This window comes from Enhydra lutris, unplaced genomic scaffold (assembly GCF_002288905.1).
Source record: "Enhydra lutris kenyoni isolate GAN:26980312 unplaced genomic scaffold, ASM228890v2 scaffoldscaffold13, whole genome shotgun sequence".
NCBI classification, from domain to species: domain Eukaryota; kingdom Metazoa; phylum Chordata; class Mammalia; order Carnivora; family Mustelidae; genus Enhydra; species Enhydra lutris.
In genome coordinates this window covers 15,385,654-15,401,709 of record NW_019154097.1, presented here as the reverse complement: position 1 = coordinate 15,401,709, position 16,056 = coordinate 15,385,654, and positions in this window count along the sequence as shown.

Sequence of the window (16,056 nt, the reverse complement as noted above, 5' to 3'; positions counted from 1 at the left end):
TTTTTTTTTTTTTTAATGTATTCCTTCTACTAAGTGAGCTGGGAGGACCAGGGCACTGACTGTACTAAGGTGCTTATTAGAACCTCAACTTGCTTCCTGCAACCAACCAGCGGCTACCATGTGTTTTAGCCAACCACTCAGTTCCCTTTCCCTTCTGTCCACCTTACCCAACAGTAAGCCAAGGGTAGAGAATGTTGGTAGAATGTACACGGATCAGGAAGTCAATTTTTAAAAAGTTGAGTTTGTTTTGTGCAGCATTTACACCAGGAAAATGAAAAGTATATGCATGCACAAAGTACAGAATACAAATTTCCAGTGTGACACAAATACAGAATATAATTCTAGTGTTTCCACCTGGGAGTTTGTCTCCTTCTTCTAAATGAATCCAGTCACTTCGAGAGAGTCAGAGAAGGATTTTACTAGATGTTCCTCCTCCCCTCCTTTCCCCAACTACCTTCCGGCTCAACAGCCGGCTGATGGCGTTTTCACCAATCTAATCAGGAGGCCAACTTCTCCAGATAGTGCGCGATTAATAGCAGTGTTGGCGTGGGGGCTAGTGGTTGGGAAGAGGCAACAAGGCTAATATTTATTTATTGCCATGTGCTTCCTAGTGTGCTTAGGTTCTTTATTTACTTGCTTGCTGGTAAATTTTTACAGCCTCATTCTGCCAAATATTGCTCTCCTTTAGGTTAGGCCCTCACTTCCGGGAGACTTTAGAACTTTGGCCTGCGGTAAAGTCACTCTTGCTCTTATGAGCTGATCCTTCTTTGTAAAATTGCCAAGTATTTTTTTTTAAAGACATTATTATAGCAAAGTCATTTTATATATATTATAGCCAGTGTGCAAAAATCCCCTCAGGCTGATAACCCACAGTTTGGAGAAGAATAAACCTAACCTGGATGGCAGTTGTTTTCAAATGTGGCAGCATGATAAAAGGGACTGAGACACGTTGCAAAGTAGGGATGCCCGGGTCTCACTCCCCATCATTCTGACTCAGTTGGTCTGGGGTACGTGCTAGGCGTTGAAAGACTGATAAGCTTCCCTGAGGTGAGTCTGTGTGCATCTCTGGTTTTGAAACTGCTTAGAGCCACTGCTCTAAGATCCTATCAGTTTAAATTCAGAGGAAGAAAACCACACAGCCAGTCAATGAGACCATCAGCCTCCATATTAGTAGGATTCGGCAAATCATCACAGAGCCCTGACAGGCCTGATATTGGGCCCTTTAGGAATGGCCAAGTTGAATAAGATAACCTCCTAGTCCTGGAGGAAATTTCAGGATAGAGGACAAGTGAGAAAGTCAGCAAGCTAGCATCAAGAGAGCGTCAAGAGTATCTAGAACTGAGACAGAACCCGGAGCTGATAGGATGTTGTACATGTATGCTGTGTATCTGAAAGGGACTTCCCACTGTGTCAATGGTGTATCAACAGGAAAAGCCCAAAGGGTCACAATGCAGTCCACGACAGGAACAGGGACAACGTTTTGTTTGACTTTGTATCCCAAGTGACCAACACAATGTTGGCACCTCGTTGGTGGTCATCAACAAAGGGTAGAAAGAATAGATGAATGGATTAATTTGTAGCATAAACTGCTTTAAGGACCAAAATTTTAAAGTTTGGAAAGCTATGTCTGAGCCAGATCATGCAGGCCTGGAAAGTTCTTGAGCTGTCAGTTTCATCATCTGAGCTGTTCAAGGGAAAATAAATCCCGTAGTAGTTACACATGATACTTTGGTTGGAGAATAAAGCTGGAGATGGTTTAGGAGGCAAGAGCCCAGGAGGGGGCTCATGAGGACCTGAACTAGGCCAGGGGAAGAGGGGATACAGTGGTAAGTCATGTGGAAGGATTGTTCATGGATGTGTTTAGTACTAGAAGCCTTATTTTTCTGCACCTCACCTCAATCTTCTCCTACCCTGACACCCAGAGAACCTCAAATGCTACCCCTGTCACCCAACTGGACTCTTTCAGCAGGACAGACACAGAGATAAGCATCGGCTCCCTGGTCCTTCCCCATCGGCCTCCACTGCGTTCCCAGAGCCCTCCTCTGGCTGGAATAGTAGGAGCCATTCTTTCTACTACGACCACCCTTTTTATGTTAGCTGTTTTGATATATAGCGAGAATCTCATCTTTAGACTTAGCCAGTAAATATATGGAAAGTCATTCCACCTTCCTAGTTATCTAGGAGTACTAATTAAAATGACAGCAAGATTTCATTTTCCACTCAACAGACTGGCAAAAATTAAAAGACGAATAATACCTAGTGTCAGTGAAGAAGACGGAAAAGTGTACTCTTAAATTCTGCTTGCGGGAATGTACACCCGTGGACTTTTTGAAGGCAATTTGGCAGTATCTATAAAAATGTTAAATGTGTATTCTCTTTGATCAAGTGGTTTTCGTTCTTGATTCTGACCCCAGGGAAATACTTTCCCAGGAGTACAAAGAGGTAAACACCGCATTTACTGGCTGCAATGAAATACTGGTTTGCACCATACCCCCCATCGGTAGGGAATGGTTGAAAAGACCATGGTGCATCCAAGCTACGGAATCTCTGGAAGCATCCAAAAGAATGTAGCTGGTTCAGCAAAACAGGCCAACTGTTTATGACCCCCCCTCAAAAGCACCAGAATGTCTACATTCTTTGTCCACATACATATAACTTCACTAATAAAATCAAGGCCACATACACGAGGGAAAGGGAAGCAAGCTAGCACTTTTGCTCTGATAAGTTATTGATTGAGATTTCACAGAATGCATTCACGTTATTGTGCAATTATAATAAATAAATATTCAAATATTCAAATATTCACCCAATTTCCTTTTTGCTTCCTCTAAGAATAACCTCATGGAGTACACAGAGTAGGATTACTCCTCCAACATTCTAAATAAGAAATCAGACATGGGCGCCTGGGTGGCTCAATGGGTTAAGCCTCTGCCTTCAGCTCAGGTCATGATCTCAGAGTTCTGGGATCGAGTCCTGCATCAGGCTCTCTGCTTGGCAGGGAGCCTGCTTCCTCCTCTTTCTCTCTCTCTCTCTGTACTCTCTGTACTCTCTCTCTCTCTCTCTCTCTCTCTCTCTCTGTGCCTACTTGTGATCTCTCTGTCAAATAAATAAAATCTTAAAAAAAAAAAAAAAAGAAATCAGACAGTGTGAGAGCAGAAGAAACTTGTCTGAGGTAGCAGGATGGGCTAGGGACAAAGCCAGGATGAGAATCTAGGTCTTTTAACTCCGTCCCAGTGCTCAGTGGATTACATGGCCCTGTGACATTCAGCTTCCACACCTTCACGTCATCTTGCCCGGGATCAAAGGGAGCTCTTGACCCACTCTTTCAAGAGAACCTCTGACCCTTACAAACTAACAAGTTTTCAAAATTTTTCTCTCCCTTTTCTCTTTTTATGGGGGCCAGATTCCTCCGAATTTCTACGTGAAACCTGCAGGGTCAGTGTTGCGAAGGACTTGTCTGATGTTCCGTCCGATTTCCATCCAAATAAATCTCATTTTGCTGATGTCTGTAAAGTCTGACTTTATAGCAGAGAGCTCTCTTAGGACTCTGTCTTTAATAAAAGGGGAAAGAAGTGGAACTACTAATTTAGTTTCTTTAAAAGGCATGTATTTTCATGCACATTAAGTCCATCTGTTGGTGAAATGGATGCCTTTGCACAGTGTATAATTTGATAAAACCCAAAGAACTCCGAGCTCCCAGCTTGAAGCAGAAATAGAGAAAGTGGCTGGGAACCTGATTTAAGTGGATAAATCCACCAACCACTATTTTTAGAACTAAAAACTGATTTGAAAAAAAAACAAAAAACAAACCATCATGGAGAAAGATTAGTGTTCTTAGTCTAAGAGACTCTCAGTACATTTTTACTGCTGTAGGGACCAAGACCAAAGGGCCCACTATCTCTGCAGCTCACTGATGGGAGATACCATTTTCACAGTGCTGCACAGTCTCAGAGCGCCTCACTTCCTGCCCTCCCACTGTCCAATGGCTCCCCTCTGGTTACAGAGAACTTACAAGCTAGCAGCCATGCCTTAGTTGTTAGTGCGAAGTGCTTTTCAAATTTTAAATGTTGACACCTTGGCATTTCGCATTAAAACATCAGACATTTCACAGGAAAAAAAAATCAGAAATTAGGATTCTGATCTCTCTTGAAATATCTGAAGATCTGGACATGTTGGGTCCAAATTCCTTCAGAGCATTAACGGGCTGATGCTGAACAGTGGAGGCATCCTGTGGACAGCATTCACCTCTGGGTTTGCACAGACCCACCCAAGCCTGCCTGGCCCCTCTAGACACTTGAATTTGCAACACTTGGTCTTGAGGATTAAAGTCTAAACTTCTCAAAAGGACATTCAAGGTCCTGTGGTATTGGCTTCCGGCCAATACCTCCATCTTCATTCTTTCCCTGCTTTTCATCTATTTATATAGTCCACAGACCTTCACTGATTGCTAGCATAAACCAGTCTGTGTGCTAGATGGTTCAGAAATGAATAAAATGCATGTATCAGACAGGATCCCAGCAGATGGCATACATAAACCAGGACAAACCAGGACTGGTTGAATATTAGGAGAACCACAAGGATAGTGCATTACCTTGAGACTAGAAGCTTCGGGACAGCTAGTACATTTAGGTTTGAAGTGAGAATGTTGCTCAGCTCAGAGATGCTATGACCTTCTGCTGAGAATGCAGCCAGCCCATGACAACCTGCAAGGCAAGGGGGAAGATCACCTGCCCTCACTCTCCTCTCTACCACCAACCTCCAGGGGGACTCCTCCACTGCCCAAAGCCAGAAGCAAAGGGCTAGGAGGCCTCTTGATGCAGTCCACAGAGGTCAGCTTCCTTGGACAGAGAAAGTACAGAGTAGATCTGAGATACAAATAGAAAACACTGAGCCAAACCCATCTGGCCTTCAAGGAACTCACAGTCTAGTGAGGAGAAAGGCAAAATCCACAGCCAGTGGCAGTGCGTGGGGGCAGTACTGTGTTAATGAGCATCCTGGCAGGCTACAGGAGCTCAGAGGAGAGAACCAGGCAGGCAGAGGCAGTCAGAAAGCCTCCCAGGAGAGAGTGATCTCAAAGCTGAGATACAAATGACAAAGAAGTTAGCCAGAGAGGTGAGGAGGGAGAGGTGGGCTGTCCCAGGAGAGGGAGCATCCCACTATTCAGCCTTCATGGGCGTCATATGCTCAGTCCCCTGGGTCTCTCAGCACTCCCTCATGTCTCTTGGTCTTTTTGCACATGCTTGGGCACAGACCCTTCCCCTGCAAGAGGAGCTTCCCCCAACCTTTTTGGGGAGTTCTCTCAGCCCCATCATCTCCAAGCAATTCCACTCCTGAATAGACCCAGCAGAAATGTGAACATACATGCACCAAAAGACACACCCTAGAACACTCCCAACAACACTAAGCACAGTAAGCACATGTGCATCAACAGAGACCGGTCAGTGAATTACAATATATCCACAAAGCAGAATGCTATACAGCAATGAAAATGTGTGAGCTACTATTATATGTAAAAATATGTAACCATATCACAAATACTATGTTGAATGAAAGAAGCCTAACGCAAAAGATTATGTCCCATGAGATTCCACTGATTAAAAGTTCAAAAGCAAGCAAAAGCAATCTATGGTGTTAGAATTCAGGATAGTAGTTACCACTTAGGGGAGTGGTAGTTACTACAACGAAGAGAAGATATGGGGTCTGTGTTGGGAGTAACATCCTGTTTCATGGGGCGCTTGAGTGGCTCAGTGGGTTAAGCCTCTGCCTTCAGCTCAGGTCATGATCTCAGGGTCCTGGGACAGAGCCCCGCATCAGGCTCTCTGCTTATTAGCAGGGAGCCTGCTTCCCCCACCACCCTGCCTGCTGGTTTGCCTACTTGTGATCTCTCTCTCTCTCTCTCTGCCAGCTGAATAAATGAAATCTTAAAAAAAAAAAAAAAATCCTGTTTCATGAAGCAGTGCTGGTTGCATGAGCTCATGGAAATTCATTGACCTGTACACTTTTGATACATATATTTCACTTTAAGGCACACTTTAAGTCACCTTCACCAGGAAGACTTCCCAGGTTATTGAGCAAGAAGGGCTTCATGTCCAAAGAGCTCAAAAACCCTTCCGAAAATCCACCTCAATATCTAAAAACCATTGAGGACAGAGCAACCCAGGACTGCACAATTGCCTCCATTTTCCTAGAGATCCTGGACATATCCTGCTCACTCTCTTGGCCCCATCTACTGCTTTAAAATGAGGCAATGGAGCAGATGTGCTTCTAGTTCTTTTCCAGTGGTTAAGACATTTATAGGTCAATGGGTCATCCAGTTTTCTGAATTTCCTTGTCAATCCTAACATCTGGTCATTAAACAACTCTGAAACGGCTGCAACTCTCAGATGAGTGGCACCCAGCCTTCTCATCAAGGAGGGACACGGTCACTAATTTTCTCCATGAGCCCCACATAATGGAACAAAATGCAATTTTTAGGGGTACCTGGGTGGCTCAGTAGGTTAAGCCTCTGCCTTCAACTCAGGTCATGATCTCAGGGTCCTGGGATACAGCCCAGCATCGGGGGTCTCTGCTCATCAGGGAGCCTGTTTCCCCCTCTTTCTCTGCCTGCCTCTGTGCCAACTTGTGATCTCTCTCTCTCTCTCTCTCTCTCTCTCTGTCAAATAAATAAATACATAATCGTAAAAAAAAAAAGATGCATTTTTTAAAAAAAGATTATTTGTCAAGATCCATTTGTTTTAATCAAAAGATTTATATACAGTAGCCAACCTGGCCTTGTGACCAACATGCAGTAACCAGTTTCCCTCCAGTGGGTTGGAAAACTCCCACTCAAAGCAGAGGAATATGATCATTTTGTCCATCCCACCCCCACCCCCACCCAGGAAGATCCACAGCAGGGGTTCAATGTAGGATATCTGCTATTAATTTTATGATCCAGAAATGCATTTGGGAGCCCTTATTTCTTTTTTTCAAACCTCTCAAGATGGCACCCCTAGGTCAAGGCTACTATATCAGTTCCTTATCCCACATACCAACGAGACTTTGGGTTTTTGTCTTCAGATATTTCTTGGTGCTATTTTCCTAACTTCTTTTTAATAATGATATCAGAAGGAAATGGGCTTTTGTGATGTTATGTAACCCAAGTGAAATGAAATAGGGCTGTTTCACTAATACCAACACTGGCCGCCATTTATGCCGTTCCTTTTACCCACGCAGCTACTGTCCTACTGTATCGTACTATGTGGGTTCACTTGAGCTGCGCAGTCAGATAACATGGGTTCAAATCCCACCTCTGCTCCTGACTGACTCCGAGACCTAAGTGAGTGGGCACTCGACCTCTGAGAGTCCTCATTTCTTATCTATAGAAGGAGACTTCTAACACAGGTCACTGAGTGACTGGGAGGACCAAATGCATACCATCCTTGGAAGCACACAGCCCCGTCCTTGGCACAGAGGAAGCACTCAAAATGTTAGCTATTCATAGTAATTCTATTTTCTTCACAACAACTCTTTCAAAAAAGCATCAGTATCCCCATTTTTGTAAAGAAAAAACTGAGGCTCAGAGACTTGCCTGAGATTACACAGTGGTTGGATGGGCAGATCTAGGATTTTCAATCCTAGTTGTACTAGACGCCAAATCCTGACCTCTTTTCCCTGGTCCGTCCTTCAGCCTCTGCAGATTGTAGTTAGAAGCCTCTGCATTTATGTTTATAAAGGAACTGAAGCAATCATTTTTTGAGGGAAAGAACATTTCCATTTTTGTGCTTAATTACTTAAAAAAAAGTAAAATTATTAGGTAACGCTTTTACTCATGTCATAAAAACCTAATTTTTCTCAAGTTCATTTTTTTATGTTCCTACTCAAGGTTATCAGCCCTAATTTTGTGATTGTTGCCAATCTTGTTTTAGGCCCTAGCAAAAAGGTTCGAAGAACCCTAGCCAAGCGACATGACCTTGGGAGGCTCCTTACCCTCTCAAGTGGACCTCAGTTTCTCCTTACTAGAACAGCAGAGTGGATGGAGGCTCTCCCAGTGCCCACAGCCTTGACAGGGAAGCATCCCTTCTGACATCATTTCAGGGTCTTTTCCACACATGAGCAGCTGGGCTTCCAATGTTTGATTCCTGCCCTGTCTTCCTGAACTCTGTCAGTGGAGGAAATCAAACAACAACAACAAAAAAGAATCCAACATCTGTTTTCACACCATGACTGGGAATTCATTCCTCAAACATTTTTCATACTTGACCATAAGGGCATTTCGTCACAAGTAACAGGATCCGTCCCTTGCTCTCTGGCCTCCTTTGCACTTTGCTGATAAGACAGTAATGAATGTGCTGATGCATATTTCCAGGAATCAAAGCTTCTCCCTGGCCCAGTCCAGCACTGCTGCCTTCTCAGAGGCAGGTGCCAGAGCCCAGTGCCCTTCCCAGGCATGCTGGCCAAGTCACCGTCCTTGAAGCTTCGTTCCCTCCCCAACAGCACTTCCCAAGAGACCCTGGAAACGGGCTGGTCACTGCAGCAGCCATAATCAAATATCTTTCTCCCCGGCTTCCTGATGTGTGGGCCACATGGGGAGAAAGACCTCCCTGTTCCAGACTCTAAGTACCCTCAGCTTTACACACAAAGAATAGGAACGCCTCCCTCCCATGGTTAGGGTGATAACCAAGTGAGTAAAAGTGTGTCAAGAACACCCTGTGAACGCACCATCTGTGAAGAAACATGCAGACACCAAGTGCTGCATTGAGTGTGGCACAAATGTCATTATTGAATGAGAATCTGACCGTGAGACCCCCGGACGAGGCAGCTTTGTTGGTGCAGCTCTCAGCTGCATGCGGAACTACACACTTAAACAGAGACCACTCCAAAGAAAGCTTTTAAATCAAAATATATATTCTTTGAGGAATACATGGTGTTTCTCTCCTTTTTCTAAATGCGGAAATGCAAATGCAAAAGAGCAGCTGTGATTTCTTCAAGACAAAAGTCTTGGTGATTCAGAGTGTGCCTTTGCTCAATTGTTTATCTTCTAAAGCCAGCCTCCCTCCGAGGCCTCCTGGGGTGTTCGGTAGCAGGCCTGTGGTGCAGGGAGCCTGGCACTGGGTCCACCACGGCAGGAACACTGATTCTCTATGAGCTTAACAAGTTTCTTCTCTTGTTTGGGCCCCTGTTTTCACACCCATGAAATGGGTGGGGAGACCCTGGGAGACCATGGCTGTAGGGATAGTTCTCCAAGGGCAGGCACAATAATGATCCCTGTGGAGAATGACTTCAGGAGTTACAGGCCTGGAAGAAAACAGCTGAATAAAAAAGGTAATGGCTTTTCAATTCTCCTTTTCGCCTTAAGATTACACATCAAAGAGAAAGCCTCATGTTGGTGTTTGTAGGACAAGAGCCTCTGCACTTTTTCCTTTACTCCTCAACTGAGCGCGTATCTCAGGACTAGGCTTCTACAGGCGGGAGTAGCTGTAATTTAATCTCCTTATTTTGTCATCCCTGGGCCTGTGTCTTGATTAACTTCTACTTTAGCAAGCAATTTTGTTTTTATTTACTGCAGTGATATAACGTTTCCTTTACAAATATATTCATTTTATGTTTAAAAAGTGAATTACTTAGAGGTACCTGGGTGGTGCAGCCGGTTAGGCATCAGACTCTTGGTTTGGGCTCAGGTGGTGATCTCTGGGTTGTGAGATCGAGCCTCACGTCAGTGGGGAGTCTGCTTAAGATCCTCTCTCCTTCTCCCTCTGTCCCTCCCCCCAACCTCTCTCTCTCTAAAATAAATAAATCTTTAAAAAACAGTAAATTATTTCAAGGGAGTAGCAGATGTTATAGGAAGCACATAGCTATGGCAACAACCATGGCCCTGCCACCCCAGTTAGGGAACTCTGGGAGCCGGTATCTAAGGTTACTTCCCTCACTCATGTGAATGGCTCGGTCATGGGATATTCTCACTGTGGTCCATGCTTCTGGCTACCTGGGTGCTGACTCTGGGTCAGGGGTAGGGAGGACCAGGTGGCTGGGGAATTTTGTCCTGCCACGGGCAGAAGAACAGGCACATCCTCCATGAATAATCCTACTTAGAGCCAGGGGAGGACTCTGGCTGTGGTTGCAGCTGTATTCAGAAGAAACTGCCATAGTCATGAGTTCTCGATGGTGCAAGAGCTTGCAACTTGCCAGAATGCATAGCAGTTCAGGAATTCTCACCACACACCTCTCATTTAGGTATTTTTTCCTGACTTCATTGTACAGGTGAGGAAGCAGGCTCAGAAGTCTAAATGACCTGAAAAGTCACACCTCTAGAAAGAGATGAAATGAGAACTTTTTTTTTAAGATTGATTTATTTAGTTTAGACAGGGAGAGAGAGCAGAGGGTGGGGAGGAAGGGGGAGACAAAGAGGAAGAGAGGCAGACTCCCCACTGACTGCAGAGCCCAACTAGGGCTTGATGTGGGGATCAATACAGGGGGCTCGATTCCATGACCTCAAGACCATGACCTGAGCCGAAATGAAGAGTCAGACGCCTAGCCGACTATACCACCTAGGCACCCCTGGAATAAAGACTTTAAATCCACATCTTTTGCCACCAAAGTTCATGCTCTTTCAACTACAAATGATGCTAAGGAAGGTTTAGAAGGAAACCAGGAAGAAGAATAGATATTTTGTGACTATAATAACCCATTCTATGAATATACTATACAAATAGCTTTCTACTTTGGAACAGTTTATATCCAACAGATAAACAGCGTTTCTGGCTTAGCCTTTGTGTACATCTATAATATGTGTATACAATAAATTTCTAAAGAAACAAAACAGGAGGTATCACAATTCCAGATTTCAAGTTATATTACAAAACAACAGTAATTAAAATAGTATGGTACTGGCATAAAAATAGACACAGAATCAGTGGAATAGAACAGAAAACCCAGAAATAAACCCACAGCTATATGGTCAATTAATCTTCGACAAAGGGATGAGAAAAAGACAGTCTTTTCAACAAATGGTTTTGGGAACACTGGACAGCTACATGCAAAAGAGGACCCACTTTCTTATACTATACAAACACACAAAAAAACTCAAAATGGATTAAAGACCTAAATGTGAGACCCAAAACAATAAAAATACTCAAAGAGAACACAGGCAGTAATCTCTCTGACATCAGCTGTGGCAATATTCTTCTAGATTTGTCTCCCGAGGCAAGGGAAATAAAAGCAAATATGAACTATTGGGGCTACATCAAAATAAAGTTTCCACACAGCCAAGGAAATAACCAACAAAGTAAAAGGCACCCTACTGAATGGTAGAAGATGTTTGCAAATGACATATCCAATAAAGGGTTAATATCCAAAATATATAAAGAATTTTTACAACTCAACCAAAAAACAATCCAATTAAAAATTGGGCAGAAGACATGAACAGACATTTCTCCAAAGAAGACATCCAGATGGCCAACAGACACATGAAGAGATGCTCGACATCACTCATCATCAGGGAAATGCAAATCAAAACCACAATAAGATATCTCACATTTGTCAGAATGGCTAAAATAAAAAACACAAGAAACAACAAGTGTTGGTGAGGATATGGAGAAGAAGGAACCCTCTTGCACTATTCATGGGAACGCAAACTGGTGCAGCCCCTGTAGAAACAGTATGGAGGTTCCACAAGAACTTAAAAATAGAACTATCCTGCTATCTAGTAATCACACTAGGATAAATACCTAGTATTTTGGATAAATACTAAATTTAATTTAATAAATTTTAAATTTAATAAATTTTAAAAAAAATTTAAATTAAATTTTAAATTTAATAAATTTAAAAAAAAAACACTAAACCAAAGGGACACATGCACCCCTATGTTTATTACAGCATTATTTATAATAACCAAGATATAAAAGCAGCCCAAGAGTCCATCCATAGATGAATGGATAAAGAAGATGTGGTATGTGTGTATTTGTGTGTATATATATATAATGGAATATTATTCAACCATAAAAAAAGAATGAAATCGTGCCATTTGCAACAACATGGATGGAACTAGAGAATATAATACTAAACAAAAGAAGTCAGTGAGAGAAAGACAAATACCATGTGATCTCACTCCTATGTGGAATTTAAGGAACAAAACAAATGAGCACAGGGGAAAAAAAAAGAGAGAGAGAGTGAGGCAAACTATACAGGACAAACTGATGGTCACTGGGAAGGGGGGGGATGGGGAGAAACAGGGCATGGGCATTAAAGGGTACACCTACCATGATGAAAAAAGAAGATAAATACCTAAAATTCTAAATGCTGTGTCAAAAGCTATATATACATCTTTAAGGCTCTTGACATATACTGACATGTATTGCCAAAATGCCCATCAGAAACATTGCACCAATCAATTCACGTGACCTCAGCATGAATGAGAATGTCCCTTCTCTCACATGTCCCCTGATTCTGAGTATTTAAATTACATTCCTTAAAATAGCAAAGAAATGGCACTCTAGTGTTTTAATTAGCATTTCTTTGATTATCAGTGAAATTAAACACCTTTCGATTTGCTCACTGACCATTTGGATTTATATGTGGAAACCTTATGGCCAAGTTCACTGTTTCCTTTTTCAATATGTTATACATTCAGGATTCAGGATATGGAAAAAGTTTCCAGAAACTCTCTGGGCCCCAGTCTTCCTAAGTGTAAAATGGGTTTTAGATGGAACACTTTCATGACCCCTCAACTGTCACCCTAGCTGACAGGGCAGCATCAAGCTTGCTGGGAGCCTGAGCACATCTGCTAGATTGGTGTCTCCAGTGCGTCCTCCCTCCAGTCAAGATGGTCCAGGCTGCCAAATAGGCTGGACCAACTCTGCCAGAATCACCACCATAACTCCACTTCCTCACATGGACGCCCCACCACGACCATTTATTGAGGCACTGACTGACTTTTGCATCCACATTAAACAAAATTATTTGTAATAAAGAAGTAGTTTAGGTATTGTTACCTTTGTTACCTTTGTTACCAAAGTACCTTTGTTACTTTTGTTACCTTTGTTAACTACACCATCTAAAAAAGAGGAGGTAAGGACATCCCTGCCAGCCCCACCAGCAATCCTATCCTTGAGAAACAGACATGCAGAAGCTGGACTTGACCACCTCTGTGGTAATGTGAGGTGACATTTCCTCCATGTGTATAAAAGAATATACCCCTAGCCTAGAAGAAGAAAACTGTAAAGCCTTAGGAGAAAACCACATCTATCTCTCCAAAAACAGTAACTGGAAAGATTAAATTTTTTTTAAAGATTTATTTACTTATTTGACAGAGATCACAAGTAGGCAGAGAGGCAGGCAGAGAGAGAGAGGAGGAAGCAGGCTCCCCGCTGAGCAGAGAGCCCGATGTGGGGCTCGATCCCAGGACCCCGGGATCATGACCTGAGCCGAAGGCAGAGGCTTTAACCCACTGAGCCACCCAGGCGTCCCCTAATTTTTTTTTTTTTTTAAGATTTATTTGAGAAAGAGAGAGAGGGTGGGAGGGAAGGGGGAGCAGAGCAGGATGCGGAGAGAGATAAGCAGATTCCTCACTGAGCACGGAGCCTGGCATGGGACTCCATTCTAGGATCCTGAGATCATAACCTGAGCTGAAACCGAGAGTCAGATGCTTAACCGACTGAGCCACCCAGGAGCCCCAAGAAAGATTAATTTCTTATCACAGACTTCCTTTAACAATGATTATTATGAAGTTAGAAAAAAAATTGTCATTTTTCATCTTGGGTGGGTGAGTGGTTAAGATGGATTCCATTTAGTTTAAAGTGCAGGGAGTTGAAATTCCTTCAAACTGATCCTTGCTTGAAAATGAATATGGAAGCATAGTATAAGGAAAGTAATGGAAGTGTATATCTTAATGACCTGGGGAGGGTCATATAACGTTTTATCTCACATGTCTTCCAGAAAAAGTAGTTGTACATTTTAACCTGGGCCTCCCTTTATATCCCATGTCCCATTCTTGGCTGGACTGACTCCCCGCACCTCACCCCCAGCACACTCATGTTGTCCATAAAAGTGAGCTGCAAACAGAGCAGATTTATCATTCATGGAGTGTCCCCCATCTTCCATGCACCCCTAACCTGCTCCCTCTCTTTCTGAACTCCTGGCCCACTCACTGCTGTCCTCTGCCACCCCTCACATTTGCCATCCCCTTCCTGACTGTCTACCTACAGTTTCTAGCTTTGCCAGGCCTTGCATTCTGGTAGCTCTTGATGTCCCAGTCCTCCTAGTCCCCAGCTCCATCATCTGGCTCCCAAACACTCAGCAGAGGAAGGAAAGGTAGATGTCAACACATTCCTGGTTCCATCTTGGAGCAGAGGAAATCTGGCAGATTGTGAATGCTTTACTACGTACTGATGCATCCAACTCCAGAGCTCAAGCTTACCATTCGCAATGCTAAGCAAGACGTTCCTCAGCGTCTTGCTCCATCAAGAGGGCCCTGAAGGATTATGAGATTCAGCCTGTCCATGGGGCTCCATGCCTCTCCATGGATGTGAGGTTGTGTGATGGGTGCAATTTCTGTGGGAAGAAACCTGTTCCCACCAAGGTGTGGATGAGAAGGAAGCTGTGAGCCCAGCATCTCCTGTCCCTTTGCCTCGCCTCCCATCATTCAACTCTTAGCTTCATTCACCCCAGGATGAGGGCAGGAGAGAAGATTCTAGAACTTGGTGCATGCTTCTGTGCTGGGTCTGCAGGGAGAGCATACTTTTGAACCCTGAGTGCATTCCATCCGGGCATGTCCTGAGTGTAAGAGTTCATTGCTGCCATTGAAAACAGTGGGGGCCAGAAGAGAAAAGCCCCCAACTCAAAGACCCTTGAAGAAAACCATCGCAATAACAAACTGACGAACAAGCCGGTGGAAAGAGAACAGAGAGGGAAAAAGAAACCAGATGATATTCTTTTAAAACTAAAAATCCCTCAGTAATTTTTCCTCAGGTTTCCAGCTACAACACCACAGAAATCACCTGCTGTTAACTTAGGGTAGTGACTTGACCTTTCTCAGGCGACATCTTCTGTAAAAGCGTGCTAATAAATGTACCATGGGGTGCCGCAGGCTTAACACAGCACTCAGCAGACAGCAGGAGCTCTGTAAATGGCAGCTCCTTCTCCGTGGTCACAGGGCCTAACTGGAGAGAAGTGGTGAGCTTATAGGAAGCACTAAGGATGGGCACGTTGGAGCCTGTGAGCCCTGTAGCCATGGGGACGGTACGAACGGGGAAGAGGCTGGAGCGCTGGTAATGACGGTCGACAGCAATGAGGAGCTCCGCATCTCCGATCCAGCATCCTCACTGGGAAGACTTCTGCCTCCTCCCCCAAAAGTGCCTCTAGCACCTGGCGATGGTTGTTACCCACTGTGCTCAATGAGATGGAGGAGTCACCCAGGTGACAGGAGGAGCCTCACCCCAGCCCCAGCCCGCAGAGGTGAGAGGGAGGCTCGGGAGTCAGCCTGTATTCCAGTCCCTGCTCTCCTGGGCTTTTTTTTATTATTATTTACTTATTTGAGAGAGAGAGGATGCACGAGTAGGGGAGACAGGCAGAGGGAGAGAGAGAAGCAGGCTGCCCCTCCCACCCCTGCCCCTGAGTAGGAAGCCCAACACAGGGTTCAGTCCCGGGACCCTGAGATTATGACCTGAGCTGAAGACAGACACTTAACCAACTGAGCCACCCAGGTGCTCCTCTTCTGTTTCTTAAGGTATGACCCCATACCCTCCAACAAGTCTCTGAGCCCCAGACCCCCTCTCTAAAATGGGTATGATGATAATCCACGCCTCAAAGTGTCACTGAGATGGTTACACTGGATGAGGAAATTGTGTGAAGTCTTGAGTATGAATCAAGTATCTTCACTCAGCACTCAGAGGTTGCACTGTTGTCCTTAGTATTAGTATTTGGTCTTAAGGATTGTTACCGGGCCCCTGTGAAGTTCTGATTTTTATGCAACTCTTTTCATGCTGTTTGAAGAGTCTCGTTGACAGAACCCCACACTGCAGCCCAAATCAAGCTAATACTGCCAAATATCCAGGTTGGGGTTGAAGGTGCTCGGCTCAAGGGACT